Below are 20,993 nucleotides of genomic sequence, written 5' to 3' on the forward strand. Positions count from 1 at the left end.
CTTATGTGCTTTCTTGTCTAGAGTTAGATGAGAAAATTGATTCCACTCTCCCATCTGTCTGTTAGATATGAAGCTCCAGCCAGCAGCCCGGTTAGCCTAGCGTAGCATAAAGACTGGAAACAGAGGGAAACGGCTAGCCTGGTTCTGTCCGGAGGTAAGAAGAGTAAAACTGCCACTTGTCACTTTCAAACAAACAAGATATAATATGTGTGTATAATGTGCTGAGCTTGTTACCTTTGGACAGAGTCAGGCCAGCTGTTTCCAGCCTTTCTGCTGAACTAAGTTAACTCTGCTGGCTGTAGCTTTTCTGATATGAGACAGATAATCATGAGTGGTATCAATCTTCTCATCTAACTCTCCTCGAGAAAGCTAATAAGCATATTTTCCAAAATGTCAACTACATATATACATATTTAAAGCAGTTAAAATTGGCTCCCTTTCGCCCCAGCTTCAACATTAAAATGCTGCTTACACGTTAATGCACCAGTAATAGTAACCCAGTAATGTAATGTGTCCCACAATGGGCCATTCTGCTGCATAATTGTACTTTTCATACTTCACATTTTGCTGAAAACACTTTCATACTTCAGTAAATCTTTTTGCAGGATGTTAAATTGTCGTATTACTACTTTAACAGTAACAGATCTGAATACATGTTCCACCACTGAACTGAATGAAGAATGTCTGCTATATATCAGCAGTTAAAATCCTAAATCTAGGATAAATGAGCATATCACCTCTTAAATCTGATGTGTAGAAGAGAAAATTGGGAAACATAACTTTTAAATGACTCCTTCAAGTCGCAGTAGATATTTTATTTGCTCTTCTGCTCTCAATTAATAACTAAAAAATCCTTCACAGCTCCTGGAACATAAAGCAAGAGAATAGTGAAAGATGTCATCCATTCATAAAGAGCACCTTGTTCGGATTCTTCCTCTAAGTTATGCTCTCTCATTGTCAGTGCCGGCACTCCAGCTCACATTAATATTACAGTCACACCGATGATCCGAGGCGTCGGTGGTGACCCCTTTGAACATTGTGTGTGATTTTAGGACCAAAGTCTGTCGCCTGATCTTCAGGTGGGAAAAAAAATAAAATAAAGAAGCTCTTGAAATTCCATTATGTATTTGAAGATGAGCATTATGCGGGAAAAGCAAGAAGTGTTCTCTGGTGTATCTCTTTGATCTATTATCTAACAGACTTCCAGGCCTTAATCCTGAGCACCCTTGAGGAAGAGGAGACCCGCCCCCCCCCCCCTCCTCCTCCTTTTCCACATGTGACATCATGGCTGAGATAAGTGCCTTTCCTTTGGGCTACAACATCTTCAGGGGAGAGTTTGAAATGTTAGAATCATGCAGATCTTAATGTATTGTGTGTGTGTGTGTGTGCCTGTTGGCTCTTTGGCTGAATAATGAATGAATGAATGGATGGAGGGGTGTGTCACACCTTATTTCAGGCACTTCGTTTTGTTTTTTAAAGAATAATCACGTCCGTTCCGTCATAAAATCTTAAAGTTGTTGTCTTGTTTTCAGAAAGGTAGCAGGAGTTTCAAACAGACCTCTTGATACTGTATGGCACTTCTCAGTTCCTTCCTTCCTGTGTTTGAATGGGGTCATAAACGCCCCCCCCCCCCCCCCCCCTCACCAAAAAAAAGCCATTTCCACTCACAGCTGCTTAAAGAAATCGTAAGTTGCGAGGCATTCCTCCCAGACATAAATAGGTAAAGAGAGGACCAGCTGATAGCAGGACCAGAACTACATCAGCACATGAGAGTTAGCAAAGGACGGCAGGTACTTTAGATGGTGTGAAAACAAACCTGAATGAACTCAGTATTCAGCTGGTTTCTTTCATCAGAGGTGTGTTTTAGTGTAAAGTGTTGTTCACGCTGCACTCCTCCGGGTACAATCTGTCACTCAGGTCAACAATACATTTCTGACCTTTGCTTTGTTTGCACACAATTTGCTATCCCATCAGTAAATGGCATTGAATGGCTTAATGAAATTAACTGATTGGTGAAGTATTGATATGGATTTGTTTTTCCGATGCAGGCGTCTTTTGGCTGTGACACTATTGACATATTAAGTGAGTTTGTGATTCCTCAGTACACTGCGGGCTTTTATCTTGTCTCTGTCCCATTCTTTTTGTCCGTGTGATTGAAATACAAGATGATAGAGCTAATTGATCAGCCTTTTACAGCCGCGTAACAAAAAGACACTTTAATGTGCCTTTCTGATGCAATGTGATTATTTGCTAAGACACTGTTAGGATATTGTAGTGTCCAAGAGTGGAATCAATAGCAGAACTTAGATTATTTTGCCCCTGTGAGTGGTTGTATGCTTCATGTTATATATTTTTTTTCTTTTTTAATAAAAGCACAAGTTAAAGTTATTGTCTTCTCAAATCTTCACAAATTTCTTCTCACTAATCAGATTTTCTTTCACATTCTCTGAATGCTTTGTCACCTCTTTTTTTTTTTGTGGTATTCAGTGTTTAGGGTGTTGTTTTTGTCTTTTTTGTCTATCTTGGGTTGTCAGGAAGCATTAACCTGACAGGCTCTTTTGTTGTTCTTTCTTTATGATTGAAAGCAGCAGTTTAAAACCAGTTCTCAGGGGGCACAAAAATAAGTATAAATTTGAGGCAATAGGCATGGCTGGAGTGAGAGTGCCAAAGCCCATAAAAGTCCTTTAATGGACAAAGGAATGCTACAGTATCTGCTGCTCTCCAACACAGAGCCAGTGCCTTTTTATAACAATGTCCTTTATAACGATGTGGGTTTCACCATTTAGCGATGAGCGCTGAGTGTGATCTCGTGAATGCAAATAACCAGCTATCAGCTTTTGTGATTCGGTAACAAAGACATTTAGCCATTGTTTCCCTGTCCTGTTTCTGTGCCACTAACCCTAAACAAGCGAATGTTTGCGTGGTTTTGACCGTGCGCATGGTGCCATGTATTGAAGCGGGAACAATCGCTCAATTGTTGTCTTTTATTCCATATTTTGTGGGATGCAAAGTTGCGTTGGGAACACTGGCTAAGTGTTAGTCTTGTGCCATCAGGTTTGTTTAGCTGTGCACAGATACAGGATTTGTTTTTTCATGCTCACTTCAGTGACAGCCTCTGATCATTCTCACATGTCAGCATGTTGCTTTGTGTTTCCTCTATCCACATTCTCATCGTTCGCAGTGCAGGACAGTCACTTTTTGTGTGGTTCGACATTTGTTTTCATTGCCGGCCTGCCGTTATGGAGTGATTAGATTGTTCCTCATCGTTCAATAGTTTATAAAGTTACCTTTGTGAAGGACTGGAATAGTAAAGCTGATTATAACAATGCAGATAAATGTGGTTCTGTAGGATTGTGTGGACATTTAGAATGAGGCCGTACTAGTTGCTTTATTTCAGTGTGAGCACCTGGTGGGACTAACAATTCAAACATTGAACTTTTTAATTAATACGTATGTGTTATCTCAGTGAGTGGCCAGTGTTAGAATATTGTCCCAATTAAACTTGTTGCATAACAAAACAGGCCTATTTACAATTTTAGAAGTGCCTGCGGTTTCGACAGATGGCTATGAGCAAGCAAAATATTTTCTTTGTTCACACATACCTTATCCTAAGAAAACAAACGTGATGGAAATCGGATCTTTACAGATACAAGCCATTGTTGTGTTTGTGTGTGTGTGCACATGCATGTGTCTGTTTACCCCGCCTGCTTTCAAGGCACTTAATGCACACAGATACTGCTGCGGCCAAATTCATTCTTATGCAATCTGGAAAAAAAAAAAAAAAAAAAAAAATCCCGGGTGATATGGAGCAATTAGGAAAGCAGTGTGAGTAATATGGATTACTGTTGATTCTCAATAGATTAACTCTGCAATATTAGCTTTTTGAGCATCTTTACAGGGAAGTTTATATATTCACAAACGTGGGAAAGACAGAAAATACATTTTCTCACGCAAACAGTCAAGAAATATTTCATTTTCATAACTGCTGTGGTTTGGTTCATCGGGGTGGCCTGAGGTACTTGCCTGTATATCGCTGGTGATGACTCAGTACACGGGGGGACTGAGTCAGTGGCAGACCCAGGAAATGTGCTTGTTTTCATTTTGATGTGGTGTGTTTCTCAGGAATAGATAGGCGGAGAGAGGGGATGGTGATGGGGGCAGAGAGAGAAGATAAGATTAAAGCTGTGCTTTTTTTAAAGTATTACTATCAGCATAACTAAAGTGGCTACAAAAGGAGTCACTTCTTTTTTTGGTGTTGTTATCAGTAAAAAAGAAGGAGAAAATCTGCCTCCATCCCTATTGGTGCCCATTTGTTTTTTTCTTTAAATGAAGTTCTCTCACTGCCACCATAATGTCCACCCGACCCCATGATCTAAGTCATAGCCTGTCCATATTTGCTGTTTGTTTGACCCCATAAGGGCACGAACCCTGGCTGATCCTTCATCTGAGGACAAAGCTTATGTTTGCAGTGACATCATAAATGCCTGCGCAGAGAAAACAATGGCTGATGAATTCAGCGGGAGTCGGGCACAGTGGACGGCAGAGACACAGAGACGTGGCCAGAAACTTCCAGTGTCATGGAAAGTTTTCAGACCAGGACCCACACCTTGACCAAACACGCAGAGTGCTCCCAAAATGCGGTCCGAAGGGATCAAATTGCTGTAGTTGTTTTAGAGACAGTGGCGGGGAGGGGCCGAGCATTGCCGGGGACCATCAGGTTATATCACTAAATGTTTATATGAAGCTTTGTGACGGCTGGAGACAGTCAGAGATGGGGCTCTGCTCCTTGGGGAAGAAAAGACGCTTTGTTTTTATAGGCTGCCTGGAATGTGTTGAGGACTGTGGACATCTGCTTTATTAGCATATGTGATTCCACCCCCAGCTATGAATCTGCTGGTGGTCTGATAATGCATCATACTGTTGCTGATATCTGTAAATACAGACTGTGTGAATGGCTGGTTGTTTGTTTGTTTTTTTACACCATTTAATGAATGGGGTGTGGTTCCGAATCATATTTTAACCTGTGACTGAAACAGAAGGAGGCTTCGTTAAGTGAGACACAGAGATTAGCACTATATGAATATGTGTTTTAGTCTGGCTCTCCAGAAGCTTATTGGTGTGAAAATTCCTCAGAGTCATTACAGATGCATCCCACCCATGCACTCATACTGGCTCATGGATTACCATTTTCTTTGTTAGGCTAATTGCATTATTGTGGCTTTTTTTTAAATCAAGTAGGGGGATATGTGAGCCGTATGTATGCATGTACAATCACTTATGGATGAGATTTATTTTCTTTCAAATGGAAATGAAACTGTTAGAACGTGAAGATTGTTACTTAAAATTGATAAATTATTTTTGCTGAATGTTTTTTTTTTATTATTATTAGCAACTATAAACTATATCATCTCAAACTCTTCCCTGATGTTACCCTGGTTCGTGACTGACCCACGGCACACAGCCTCCGGGTATTTCCCGTATTCACAGCTTCATGCCAGATAATTAATTAGTTTATGAAAGATGCACCATTTCTCCCAAAAAAAAAAAAGCGGAGTGATAAAGATCACATGGCAAAGTCCCTTCAGACAGATATCATCTATTAAATAGACCAGGCCCGTGTAACCTAACACCTTTTAGGGAATGCACTCAATCAAGCCTATTGTTTCTGCTCACATACAGTTCCTTGTGAGAGATAAGTGTGGCCTGGCCACAGAGATAACAACAATGCCTTAAAAGCATGGATGAGACGCTCACTGTCAACACCTCCGTTTGTAAGATTCCTGCCCAGATTAATGTGCTTGTTCAGCTCAGTCAGGCAGCCGTGGCCGTCCAGATGGAAAACAACAATAAATATACTGTATATGGAAAGTTAGATTACTGATGTGACTCTCCGGCAAACCATTGCTTCTAATATCACATTATCCCTGACTAATATCCAGACTATTAGTCAGGATGTAATGAGGTGGGCCGATGCCTGCGGTGTGATTCACAGAACAATTTGATGAGGGCAGCTTCTGAATAGGCAGCATAAATATTATGGCGCGGAGGATGTGAGTCAGAACAGAGAGAATCCAGTTCATTGGGCCATTATTTGAGTTGAAAGGAAGGAGAGGAAGTTGGTTTGAAGATTTGTCACCAGCAGATCTCTCTGTTTTAGGAAGGGGGGGTGGGCTCTGCATGGCTCAGGAATGTGAAAAAAAAAAGGGTATTGGGAGGTTTTCCCATAAATAAGACTGACTTGTCTAACTAGATTCTGTGTTTGGTGCAGTTTAACAATAATTACAAAATGATTCAAAACACAAATATTAATTTTAATTTCATATTTATTTCATTTTATATACATCTTCACAGTTATGGTTGAAAAGCAACAAATCGCCTGACCTAAATGTGCTTCACGTGCGTCTTAATAACTGTCTGCTTCCAGGAGTCTCAGAGCAACAGGTAAATCAGAAACTGACCCTGTTCTTGTGCTTTCTGTCGTCAGCTCCGATTGGTTCATTATTTCATTTCAAGTCTTGTGACTGCATCTGCATTCCTGCTAAAAGCTCATTTGAGGCAGTTGTCCTCAGACACTCATCACCGGTGGTGGGAGGCTGATGTATCCATCTGCGCCTGCGAAGGGGCCCTAATCCTTGACAACTGTGCCCCTCTGGCACCATATCCGTTGCACTGCTGGTTGTGTGATACAATAGGCTCCCCTCCTTTGTCCTTGAAATTGTTTTAATTAGCCCCACTGCGGGGGTTGGGGTGGCAAACATGAGACTGACTCAACAGGATTGACAAAATCACAGGAGCATGATACGACAGGCTCGGAGATGACAGATGTGCGTTTGAAACAGAAAATAAATGGATAAAAGTAACAGATCTAGAGTCAGCGCAGGTTTATAAATCACAATGAATTAGTCAAATCAACCTTGGACCTCAGCTGGTAGGCTAGATAAATACAGCTGTCAAAAAGATTGTGAATAACGTTGGAAATTCCTACATTTGGACCCATAAAGCAAAATATCTTTCAGTGAACTTTAATTAACTGATTAACCTAATAGAGGATGTGAATACTTTATAAAGACACTTGTAGGGTTTCATATTCCAGCAGTGGTACTGCAGTGGAGTTGAACATCCAAAAAGGAATTTAAGTAGGAAGTAATGAATATTTCCTGACTGACAAACCTGCTGCAAAACAAAATTCTCCTCAAATGTCACTTGCAAAACTCTAAAACCTGTTATGCTCGCTGGTCCACGATTCACTAAACAAATGCAACGTAGGTGTGTGTGTGTGTGTGTGTGTGTGTGTGTGGGGGGGTGGTTGTGTGTGGACATGCATGTGTAGGGTTCGATAAGCCACGGCCACATGCGTTCGCTTGTCCCACCGCCAAACCCCGCAGCAGCCACTCGGACCTCCCGGCAGCCAGTCAGCCCTGCCAACAAGAGGTGACAAGAAGCCAAGTCGTTACGGGATCATGTGACCTCTAAAAGAGCCACCATAATCCAATATCCATGTCTATTGGAAACTTAATTCAAGGAATCTCTGTGGAATGCCAGCCATAGCATTAGCAGCAGCTCTTGATCCGGGGGAGGAGCAGCTGTAATTTAGAGGAATGGTTTTCAGGCAGCAAAACAGGGTGAAAAATGGAGGCCAAAAAAACTTAGTTTGGCCTTTTATGTAAATGCTCTTACCCCCCCCTCCAAATTCAGCTCTCCCAGGTCAAATACAACCCATCCCCCTCGTGTTCTCCTCCTCTCACCTCCCCCCATGGGAGGAGGGGTGTTGGAGAGAGAGAGAGAGAGATCCCAAACCATCTGAATCCCTTTTAACTAAGTGGCCAGAGAGGAGTAAGGGCAATTATTCCACCATGATGCATTCCTCTTCAAAAGAGGATACCAACACTGTTCAACACATGGAATGCAAGCTGTGTTATGGGCACTGAAGGCATGTCACATCCTCACGGAAAACTAGAGATGTGCATCAGAAACAGCAAAACAGGTGCTCACGAAGGCATTAAGTGCCGCGTGCGTATGTACATGCTTTTACAATATGTTTAATATTAACTAATTCATCACACAGCCGAGTGGATGTTGCTGTTTAACTCCTTCAACAATCAACACATTTATTTCAGATGAACAAAATTGTGTTCCTTAGATTTGATTATCCCTCACTCACGCTGTAGGTCAGTTTCCTGCCGCTATAAACAAGCTTAATGATGAAAAATACAGCTGAGGGACGTTTGAATGGAGAAGCCTACAATTAACAAAGATTAATAATGGTGTGCTGGGATGAAGCCCCTCCTCGTACTGAGCCCCTCAGGCAAAGTTTCTGTGAGAGAGAGAAAAAAAAAAAAAAAGTGTTTGTTTATTTTCACCCTTCATAGTCATGCTGATTATAAGAAACTGGAGACGTTGCATTCTTGTCTGCGAGGAATTTCTGGTGGGGTTTTTTTTCCTCCCCTGTCACCTTTCAACATCGGTTCATTGAAAATGGAATAAAAGAAGTGCATGTTGGTTTTTATGAGAAATTGATGGAGACATGTATTTATCAAATTTTGATTATTCTGCAAATCTTTTATTTGCTCAAATTCATCATTTAAAATCCCATTCTTACACTGCCTAACAGCCTTCAAGAGGAAATAGCACACTCCCCCACACTTCTTGTGATTTTAGTGCTGTGTGGCCTCACTCCCCATCTCCCACCTGTAGCTCGTGCAGTATTGATTGCTCCAGACAGCCTTGCAAGGTCCACTTCTTCAGTGGTGTTTAATGGAGCTCATCGTCCCCTACCAATTCTCTCACCATTTCCCCCTGAAACTGGACACTTCTGCCCATGTATCATCCAGCAGCACCTTCCTTAGGAAGCGACTGGAGCATGGAGCGAGAGCTTTAACACTTTAAAGAGTTAAGACAATGAGCTCAAGACAAATTTCCAAACGGAGCAGCTGTGTGGTGGAAAACATTTGCCTTTGTCCAGACCTTCCCACAGCCACATAGGGGCTGTCATATGCCGAGCATTTGTTTGACAGTTTCAGATGGGTTTTTGAATGCATGTGAGGTGGAACCAAACACGTTCTCATGTGTGTGAAAGTCACAGGGCATAAAGACAGATGTAGCATTGCTCAGCTCCTGTTCTCCCACCTCATCTGTGGTATGACTTCGGCCTGAGCCCTGAAGAATCAGCTGGGTTGTGGTATTATTATTATTATTATTATTAATGTTAAGTTGATAAAGCAATGATTTGACATTTTGGGAAATACACTCATTTGCTTTTTGCAAGTTAAATGAGAAAAAAATAAATGCTCCTGTCTGTACGGTAAATATGAAGCTACCGCCAACAGCTGGTTAGCTTAGCTTAGCATAAACAATGGAAGCAGGGGGAAACAGCTAGCCTGGCTCGGGCTTAATGTTTCCCCCTTTTTCCTGTCGGTGTGCTAAGCTAAGCTGCTGGCTGTAGCTTCATATTAGCACAAACATGAGAGTGGTATCGATCCTCTCATCTAACTCTCAGAAAGAAATCGAATAACGATGGCCGAAGAGCAAAACCTCCTGTCTGAAAAATGCACTTTTTTGAGAAACCAAACAAAACTTGTTGTTTTCTTGCAGAGTGCTATTTGTTAAGGATACCCAATACATAATACACTGTTTTGGGACTATATTACTATATTGTTGTATGTTAACAATACCGACTAGGTATTAGTGCCTCACAAAGTGAACATAGGAGGCTTTTCCCCACTTTTCCTGGATCATTTTGCAGATAGGAGGTTTTGCGCTTTGGCCATCGATAAGCATGTTTCCCAAAATGTCAAACTATTCCCCAACTCCAAAGTGTGGACCTATTCACCATTTCAACATTTGAAAGAGACGACATTAGTCAGAAATCTCTGTAGTCTGTGTCTCATCCCAAACTTCACAGTGTCTGTATCGTGTTAGCAGGCAGATTCTGCAGACAGCTGAATGTGTCTGTGCGATAAGTCCAACCCCAGCCTTTCATCCTCTGGACGTTCGGACGGAGACACAGACAGGTCAGGGTTAATGACAGGCTGTCATTGCACCTTTAATGTACTATGTGTTGAGTAAAGGCCGTTTACTCCTCCAGATATGGAGATATAATCAAATATTGATGGAAAACTACAAGCTGCAGAGATATCCTCACTGGCTGGTTGTAAGATTGAGATGGTTTTGTAAAAACAAATGTTTTTGATTTATAATGAATTTGTCCTCCATCAAGGTGGGTTCATATTCCATATCTGTGAACCCTCCCTCTCCTCTCTGCCCTCCCCACAAAGAAACTAAGTATGAACATTTCCTTTAGAGGAGTCTGACTGTAATGGAATACTTGTTAAAAAGAGAAGAATGTGCTTTAATTTGTCAAGGGGATCTGAGCTGACAACTTTAGTAAAGTCCACTATAACAACCTTCCAGGGCCCCTGACCTAGGGAGGGAGTGACCCCTGACCTTATTTGGGCCTCTTTTATGAGGACTTTTTTGGCTCCGGCCAGATGGCTAAACTATCAAAGGGTTTTTTTATGAGGAAAATCTGCAGGCAAGAGCGAAGTAGTATATTTATCTCATTGTGCAGAGGACGAAGCCTCTGTAACTTCCGACTAGGACTGGATACGCAGAGGGGAGTGTATGTGAGCGCCGGCCTGCTCACTGCTGCTAAACATCTGAAGGGTTGTCATTTAGCTCAAACAAATTATTTATTTGTCATCAGTAATATCAGCTAATTAAGCCCACTGACCTCCTTACTTTCCATCTTTCGACTCCACTTTTTCAAATTCAAACGCAACGTAGACGTTACAGTTTTGATATAATTGCAAGATATTTTGCACAATGGTTTGGATTAGCTAGCCATCCTGAAAAAAAGCATTTGTCTTTGTGTCTCCATTATCAGCAGCTTACTATTGACTCAGTCCTCCGTCTCCGCTAACAGCAGCAGCAAACAAGAAAAAAAGATATTGATTTTATGTCTTTGCTACTCAAAAAGCAGCTGCTTGTCAATAGTTGCAATCAGACCGACAGTAGAACGTCGAAGAATCTTCTGTCTTCAAACAAACCCGGTCATTTTTTACGGGTAATGTAAAACCAGTGTATGAACAGATTTTTCTAAATGCTGCCCTGAAACTGATGTGACAGTTGCCTGAGATCACAGATGAGCGCGAATCAGAGGAATTTGTGTGTTTGAGAAAGGGGAAGAGTTGTGTGTCCCAGGGTCGCTATAACTCGCTCAGCTCACATCACTCATGTGGCGTCTTTATGAGCGATGGGCTGTTTTGTTGGATTAGGTTTCTGGGGAAGCATTCAGGGCCGGCCTGTAAGCAGAGCGATACAGGAATAGATTCAAGATCCCAGTAAACGTTTGATATGACGTTTGATATGCATATAACCCAGTGCACATGTTTGCATGTGCATTTGCATGAATCTGACTGTCTGAATGATAAAAATGCTACTATATTAGTTGTAGCAGGAAGTGGCTGCCTTCTCATACACAGCTGTTGTATGCATTACCTGTTTGTTGTTCTCATCAGACACCAAATCAGCTGCTCCCTCTGAGCCTACTCATCAAAGGTCTTTTGACCTCTGTATGAACAGGAGCCGGATCATCTCCAGACATGTATTCCACATGAGTAGAAAGGAGATATAAAGGAGTTTTAAAGTCATTGCAGATTCATCGTGTACACGTATCAAAAAGAATTCTCTCCTTTTTTACGTTAAGAACCAAAACTCATGTCACTTAAATATCCAAATATTGTATGTTTTGGTGTTTATAACCTTCCAAAGCTATTCCCAGAGACACCGATCAATCATTTATGAACACTGGTAGCTTTCAGAGTGGTATCTAACCCTTCATAACTGGGGTAACCTAAGCTGTCGCCTGGCCCGGTTGTTTTAATGTGGCCATTCCTTCTCCTGATTGCACTCAGAGGTCGAGCGAGATCTGAAGTCACTGGAAGCAGTTAAAATAATAGGAGCTGACCATGTGTTTGAGGTTATGAGAAGGGGAGGGGACGGCCCCCTTACACAGAGCCAAAACAGCCTCAGTGGAGACGGCTGCAGTTTGCTTCAACGTGATTAGAACCTGGAGAATATATGATGATCGAACATTGGTTATGAGGATTTTCACCAGTTATTGAGCTGTTCAGATCTCGTGACTGATTTTGTACATTTCTTTGATTGTATTCGCACCTTTGGAGTTACTTTCAGTTATCAACAGGCAGCATGCAACACGTACAGCTATCTCAGATATTGATCAGTAGCCCACAACAGGTCATTTGATATTCTAATCCAGCATTTAAAATGACTGCTGCTGAAGAACTGAGCCAAATAAGATGAAATCTGGAAAGTGAACTAAAGCACTCCTGGCAAAAAAAAAAAAAAAAAAAATCCAAACTGAAAAGTATACAAATATAGAAATTATACGAATGAACTATTTGTAAAATCATAACTCAATAAGGAATCCATGTTGTGGTGTGTACATTTGTCTGCACAAACTGCCTGTTTACTTTCCCCTGCAGGGCAACGGCTCAGCACATGTACACACACACGATTGCCTGCTCTCAAAAATACTCACTCACGCACATGTACATACACTCCGCACAGCTGTCTCCGCCCATTTTCATTCACAAAGAGAAGCGTGGTGAGGAGGGCGGAGCTAAAGTGTACCCACACTGAAAGAGCACACCAGGCACATCTGCTGTGTGCTGCAGAGAAAGCCACTTATCAGTCAAAGTGATACTTTTATTGTGAAAATTCACTAAAGACCCTGGAACCGCTAAACAAAATGTTCATCATAAAGATGCTTGTGTGGTTCCCGTCAGTAAGTTTGAGTACTTTGCTCCACGCCGTTTTGACTTCACAGTTTGCTTTGTGTGTCTTGCAAATGAGCTAGAACCAGAACTATAAGGGGGATCCTTCACCTCAAGATTTTTTTTTCCCCCTCCTGTTTCACTGTTAAATCTCCTAAAGGTTAGAACACAAAGACCCCTCAGCGCTGGCCAGCCCACCCTGCAGATGGCCGGAGGATCAGAGGCTGTCAGCACGCTTAAACGAGCCAAGAGTCGAGGCTTCGGCCCTGCGGGGGAGGACAGAGCATGAATGGGGTATTTCCACCAACCTCTATAGCCCCCCACTGGGCATTTGTAAAATGATTTGTGGCAAATTTGTTTAATCAATATGGATGTGGGGGTTTGGTTGCCCTCCTCGGACAGAAGTCTTTCTTTACCCCCCCCCCTTGCCTGTAAATGCACCAGTGGTCACTGTGTATTAGGAAAACTCAGGGCTGACTTTTGTTTGTATCTGTGTGAGTGAGGGTCCAAAACTAAGTGGATGCATACCTGAGAGGAAATGACTCAGTGAGCAGGAGAGAGATTTCCAAACAGCACAGGGATTCTAACAAGTCTTACAGGTTTGGACGCTTCATAACAAAGACTTCTTGTCTGTGCGTCCCTTTAAATGTATTTTTGGTTTTTACTTTTTACTTTTATCTGAGTCGAGGGTCCAAAGGGTTCGGGGTAGGTTACCTACTTAGTGGCATGTTTCTCTGCGACAAAGGCGTGTATAATATCATGAGCCTTTCCATGATATTGTGACACATTTTGAGATTTTCATTGACACTGTTTGTGCAGTCAAATTTGGGGGGGAGATACTGTAAAAAAAAAAAATGACACACTTTGAATGTATTGTGTGGGAATTCATTTTCACTAAAAGCTTAAATCCTTCCTCCATCACGTCAGAAAGCAGCAATAGTCTCCCTTTTATTCAGGGGCTTTTGCAGGCAGGCAGGTGGCTTCAATCCAATTCTACCGCGGCTGCTGTCCACGAGGAATCAAAGGACAAAGGCACTATAGGGTTTTCTCCTTTTTGTCTAGGTTGTGATTTACAGTTGTGCCTCCCATAAAGTAAACCACCCTCTCTCACACACACACACACACACAAACTTTTGCTCATTTCTTTCTCGTCAGAGAGGAGAGAGAGGTCGCTGTGGTCGTCACATCCGCTGAATTAATTATTTTGGTTACATCCTAACACGTTATGGTATTTCTCATTGACAAGTTTCACTCTCATCTTCATAGCTCACACACACACCGACTCTACTTCGTTGTCATGTACTCTGAAATATCTTAATTATGTTTTAATTGTCGCGATGTTTGTATGTTGCCTCGTTTATTCACCTGTTGTGTTTATGTGCTGTTATGTTTCACCAATAAAAGCAAAATAAAAAAAAAAAAGAGAAAGTCCTAGCAGCATACATATTCTACCTCTGCATACCTTCCTGGTTGCTATGCACTGTTATTATTTACAGCCCATCCAGCTGGATGTTTCTGGCTCTTCCTCTGGAATTGTTTGCCATAATAAACCTTTTGTCACACATTTTTCATTGAGTTGAATAACTTCAACAGGCCCTCATATGGCTTTTCTTTTTTTTTTTTCTTTTTCACTTCCTATCAAAACAGTGCTACTGCATCACAGTTCCTGGACAGATGTAGGCCGAATTCCTAATTTCAGTCTCATTCTCTCAGCCTGTCAGTTTTGAAAGGGGGAAGCAGGACAGAAAATAATCGGCAGAACATCCCATAAGTCTGAATGTGGGGGCAGCAGATGTGGGTGTGGAGGGGGTTGCCACTGGGCCTCCCCAAGGCCCATCTGACTATTGTTCAGCGTAGAAGCCATTTCTGTGGTTGCTATAACAACCATAATACACTCTTATCCATGTCCCTGCACTCATGGTAGAATGAGCTCTGATTCTTTGAACTTTATTGACAAGAAGAAGCAATAACAAGCTCCAACATGTCTTTTTTCTTTTTTTTTTTTTTTATCTAAATGTTAACCTTATTCATGATCAGATATTATGGCACCAAGAGGCAGATACAGCTACTGTGTTTTCAAGAGCACAAAGTAACGAGAACACCATGATATTCAACTCATCTTACAGTGAACAGATTTTTAAATGCCAGGGAGTGAATATTGTTGAATACAGTAGGCAGAGGCTGTGGGGATTAACAGTTTCTTTCAGCGGTCACAGAAGGCAGTCAATACCTCTGAGGTCTGCGGCTGTCTTTGTCAATGGCCCCTGTAAACCTACATTGAAGAGCCTGAAAACCCACCAGGTGTCTTATAGTCTTTGAGCCCCCGGAGAACGACCACATTCACTGTCAAGTGCTTTATGCAGCGTGTTTCTTTTGTATTCAGGGAAGTTTTTACCCTCCAACACCCAAGGGCACTGTTGAGAGCTCTTTGCTTATGTTAAATTAAGCCTTTAAAAATACTTGAATCATTATTCTATTTGTAACTTGTCTGTAACGTCTGTTGCCACATCTGTCAGTGACAAAAAGACTTGAAAGTGTGATCAGAAAAACAACATGGAACATGGCAGCACTGATATCTTTATTATTTATTCTCTTCATTCACACACATTTTGACATTTTGGAAAATGTTTAAACGTGACCTCCACATGATCAATCAGTATTTAGGCGACTCTCATTCGTTGCGAGTACATATGCTGTGTGTTTGTGTGTGCATAATGTTGGTGGGTGTGGCAGCATGAGATCGTGTTAACACGGGTGTGTTACGATCTTCAATGTTTCATCTGCCCCATACTTCACTCTTATCACTTTGTCATCTGACTGCACTTTCATGCAAAACTTAATCCATCAGTGTGAACGAGCACAACATGTCCCCTCCTGCACCATAAACCAACTTGCTTACATTTGGTTTAAAACACAAAATCAATGTATTAATTTACAATGTTTACTTATTTGACTCCTCAGATGTTACTGAGGTTGTTTGGTGTAATTTACATCCATCCATTTGAAGCGTATGGTTCCTGAAGGCCATACACGCCCCTGAATCAGATTGTTTTATTCCTCTAATTTCTCAAAAGTGAACATTAAAGAGAAACATGCAGATTCTTTGTTTCCTATTGATGCATTTTTGGCTTTATCCTATTGCTATTGCCTATTCTTATTGATTTAAATAGAATTGTTTTTGCCCTTCAGCTGAAATGAACACTTGGAAATCACCACTATTTAAATGAAGTATGCTATTGTATAACTGGTGCATTCTCATAAGCTAATTAGAAGTGAGAGAGGACTGATATCCTGCAGGCCCTCTGCTCAGCACTTCCCACCCTGTAAATGTTTATGACCCTGGCCCAGATTGCATCTCAGATTTGAAGGATTGGCCCCCTGTTGACTCACAGCTTGATGGTGACTGCCAAGCTCTCCCTATCTCTTTGTTTATTGTGTCTCAAATTCTTCAAGTTTGACCTCCTCCTCCTCCTCTTCCCTCCAAACTACAATTCCTCTTGATAAATGTATAGAAATGTGTAAATCAATAGCGGGTTAAATGTAAGAGTTGTGGGGGTTTCTAATCTTAAAACACAAATCTGCTGTTGAGCTTTACTTTTGCTCTAATGTGTGACTTCAGCCCTCCAGGCTCGTTATTGCACAGACTCATCATACGCTTCTTCACTGTGTGGCTGATTAGAAGAGAGAGTGAGAAGTGGACACAGTGGGGTTCTCTTCATACAGTGAGTCCTTGTCCCCCCCCCCCAACACTCTATTGTTTATTGATGGAGGCGGTTGTCATAGTCATGCAATAACAAAAGCCTGACTATTGGTGTGTTTACCTCTGCACAGGAACCACTGGGCAATTCTCCATTAAATTACAGCCATGTGTGGGCCACTGATCTCTCCCCTCACCCGCCAGCCCCCGCACCAGAGACACACACACACACACACACTCAGGGTTGAGCAGGATATTAGACTGTTACCATCACTATAAACCGAGACCTAAAAAGCACACATTGGCTTTCTTCTGTCACGTCATCCACCTGTAAGGAGAAAGTGTGGCAAATAAACAGCGGTTACAATAATTATCATCCAAATCTACTTTTTAAGAGTTCATGAGCAGAGCAGAGGTTGTTTGTGGAATGCTGTGGCCCATAATTTCCCCCCCAACCCCCCAGCCCCGACTCCCAGCCCCTCAGCCAACGGTGTGAGACAAATAAGCAGTCATGTTGTTATCTCTAAAGGCACAGATCCAGTTTAAAGACAGAGTCGTTTATACTTCCTGCTTCACCCAAGTGTTACAACCATTTCCGGTTAAACTCTTAACATGCAAATGGGTGTGTTGATGAATTGGATTTTGTATTTCGTCAGATTTTGTTGCAGTCACGTTTTATATTCAAAGATCTCCTCCGAACTAGTTTCAAACCGTATACGCTTCAACAGATGAATGTCAAAACAGCTTCGTGCTTCGTTCTGCACAGTGAGGGCCAAACATCCAGGTGAAGGAACAATAAGCAAACACATTTTTGAGTGGAGGGGGAGCTTTAAAAATGTAATTCATTACAGAAAGTCCGCTCCATATATGCTGTGTCTACATATCTACATCTATGTGATCAGTTGACCAGTATGTGGCATGCAGTATGACTCATATGGGGGATGCCTTTCAAAAGAGCAACATTCAATGGGGGAAAAAAACAATATTGGTACAGCAGACAAACATCCAATACCTTTCACCTCAATGCCCTCAGTCTCTATTCTAGGCTGATGTTACCAAACAAAAGACCTAAATACATGTGTTCATGAAAAGGAGGACTTTTGAAAGGGTGTTTGCCGATCAATAATGAAAACAGTCTGACACTATAGTAATTGCAGTGAGCCTCTATACTTGTATTTGCTAGATAATGCCATGTTTAGATGATTGTACAATCACTGGGAACAAAGGGTGGCAGGGAAAAAAGATGTCTGTGTAGTCTTAACAGTGCTGTCACAGAAAAAGGGGGCATTGATTGCCTACGAGCAAAGCTTATGTTGTGATATGACTAATATGAATGGGAAAAAAAACACAGGACCAAGGTAGTCGAAGCAACAACAAAAGGTCATCGGGACTGTTTTCATTCGTGCTTGCCTGTCCTCAGCATTACTTACCCTTTCCATGGGAATCAAGTCTTGCATGAAAAAAAAGCAAACTTTTCCCTTTGTCCTTTGTGTGAGTTTAATGACGTTATTTATGACTACAAGGGAGGAAATGTTTTAAGGGGCACCTGAAGAAAACCAACAGAGGATAAAATAATGTAACAGGATATAGGAAATACACTCAGAAGGAATCCTGATGCCAGTGAGCAAGAAACTGGTCAACCATTAAAAGACTTTTTGTGGGGTCCCACTGTTGAAGAGAGCACATCTGAAATGGTGAGAAATGAGCCACCTGGCTGTGTTTTCAGGTCCCTATGTAGGAAAAACAATGTTTTGTCATTGTGTTTCTCCAGTTGCCAGTTAATTATTTGCAATCTAACACTTCTCAAGCGTGTGATTCAATGCAAGGAGCTCAGGATTATACTGAAATGTCATCATGAATGTTGAAAGGTTGTGACACGTTATAAAGTGTTTCCTGGTACATCTGGCGACCATAGTTGATCATGAACTATTTGTGTTTTCTCCTCCAGAAATGTTCTCAAAAGCAAAGTTGTCTAGAGGGCAAATATGTTACATTTCAAAAATTGGACTGCTGGACACAAGATGTCTCCTTCTTCACTGAAAAGACAGTGTTCAGTGTGTGTGCGCCGTGAGGTTTCATGTTTCCATGTCACCCTCGTGTGAGTTGTATATTGGAGCATGATTGGCTTTCAAGATAGGTGTGACATCACAAATCATGTGAGTACATGCACGACTTAAACTCAGATTTAAGGCGACAGCGTTCCTTCTTCAGCAGATTAACGTGAAAACAGCCGTCTGGTCTCAAACTAGAAATACATCATTCTGCAACAGTGAAGGTGGAGGGGACTTTAAGTTATTTTAGTTTAGCTCAGTTTAGCAAACTTCAAGATCAAATCTAGTTATTTGAACACACTGATGAGTAAAACAGGCTCTTTTCATCATATTGGCCTTGTTTTGACAACAGTACTGATTGTCACACTGATGTGAAAAAGCTCATCCTTGTTCCCCAAGTTGGCCTGTGCCTTTCATCTTTTACTGAGTCCTAAAAAACACATGTTCAATTCACAATTCCTCAGCAAGTGTCGGGCGGTTATTGCTTGTCCACTGCAAGGTCGTCGTAAAGCTCGGCAAATGACGCATCTGAGAAACTTAACGTCCGACCATCTCGCAGCGTTCTCTTGTGTAAGCTCCAGAGGAGATAGGTCAGGAAAAAGGTCTGGATATAGAAAACATTCAGTGAACACATCGAGGCTGTTTTGAAACTGCCATGTTGGCTGATTATGAGGTCTTTCATCTGTGACCAGTGTGGATTCACTCTTTGTCAGATACATGACCTGGTGAGAGGAGTCAAGGACACAGTATATGTGCTATCTGTGCTCTCCTCAACAGTTATTGTGCCGCTTTTAACCAAAATAAAATGACCACAATGGACCTCAGCGGCTAACAAACAGCCAACACTTTAACAAAAGGCAGCGAAAAGGCCAAGGACCTATCCGTCTATATGGTGTCTTGCTTTTTACAGAATGAGGACGGAGCAGCCAGATGGATTTCTTTTCTCTCACAAAAACACGTTTTATTATTATTAAACAGATTTACTGTATAAATCGTGTCATTTAATTTCCAAAAAGTGTACATCGTGGAGCTGATATCCCTCTGGTTCCCACAACTGCAGTTTTACGACCGCACACAGTTTGACTTGTTTAGATTGACAGTAGAAGACACAGCGTATTCAAGCATAGTTTCTTATTGGGGCAATAAACCGTCTAGACAGCACTCCCCTCTTTTTCACCTTCAGCCAGTCCCTTAAAGGGCATTTGTTTATCTGAATATATTGGCTTGTCTTTGTCTCACAGTTATCAGCTGTGGCATTATATAACGCATACTTTAATGGTAGAAAGGCCAATGTCATGTAAGATGTAGGGTTACTCAAACTTTGTATACTATAGTTTATTTCAATGTAAACACTTGTCTATAGTATATTTGTAAATTATCAGCTAATGTATGAATAACTTTTTCATGTATATAGTCACTTCATTGTCTTTATATGTCAAAATAATTGCAAGTGTCCGTCACAAGTTACCAGAGGCAAAGCTGATGACTTCATCATTCATCACTGGTCCATCAACAAATCCAATAATAGTCTACTAATGCTTTTTTTTTTGTTTTCATGTCTTTTTATAACATCGGAATTGCCTCCAGGTGTGTATATATAAAATAAATAAATAACAATGTCTGTAAAGCCATTTGAAAGTGCCTTGTGTATGAGTTGTGCCATATTAATACATTTCCCTTGCCTTATAGACGAATTGTTTCCGCTTTATTGTGAAAGGAGAGCTTTCTGTTGCAGGTTTCTTTCTCACTGTTTACTCCCTGAAAGCCAGGAGGAGTTTTATATTTAATGTCATTCTTGTTATATCTCAGTGTCCCATGGGGATTCTTTTCTCTCTTCTTCTTCTACATCTCATGAATAATGAATTTGTACCCAAAATAGATTTTCCCACACTTCAATGATCTCAAGTGACCCCCTCGGAGCCTGTACAGCAGCATTTGTACACAGCGTGGTATGTCCTCGGTATGTCACGTTCCAAAGATAAAATCCTTTCTGCACAAGGTAACGTGAGAATAAGGAAAGTTATGTCATGTTCAAGCATACTTCATATCTTCATATCTAAAAGATTAGAGGTGTGGTCTGGATCTCAAAAAGAGATTTACTGGAACGTTAACCAGACTCACAAAGAGTTTTGTAAAACCAAATCCTGTGTCATCACTGAACATGTCTGGATCTTTACCCTCTGATTTTAAGGGAAATAAATGTGAGATTTCAGAATATGTAATAATCCATTCAGTTGTTCTATATAACCCGTGTAAATCTCCTTTTTTTAATTATAGAGTTCACTTCAAACATGCTGGAGGTGACCACTGCACTAATAAAGGTTTTCCTCTTGCGTAGATTCTCTTCAGTGATGTGAGATGAATTTCCTGGAATGTTTTTTGGCACTCCAACTATGCCCACAAGGTGAATGTTAATGTGAAGCAGAACCAACAGTGTTATTCCGGCATCTT

Source organism: Enoplosus armatus, chromosome 8 (genome assembly GCF_043641665.1).
Source record: "Enoplosus armatus isolate fEnoArm2 chromosome 8, fEnoArm2.hap1, whole genome shotgun sequence".
In the NCBI taxonomy this organism is placed as follows: Eukaryota; Metazoa; Chordata; class Actinopteri; order Centrarchiformes; family Enoplosidae; genus Enoplosus; species Enoplosus armatus.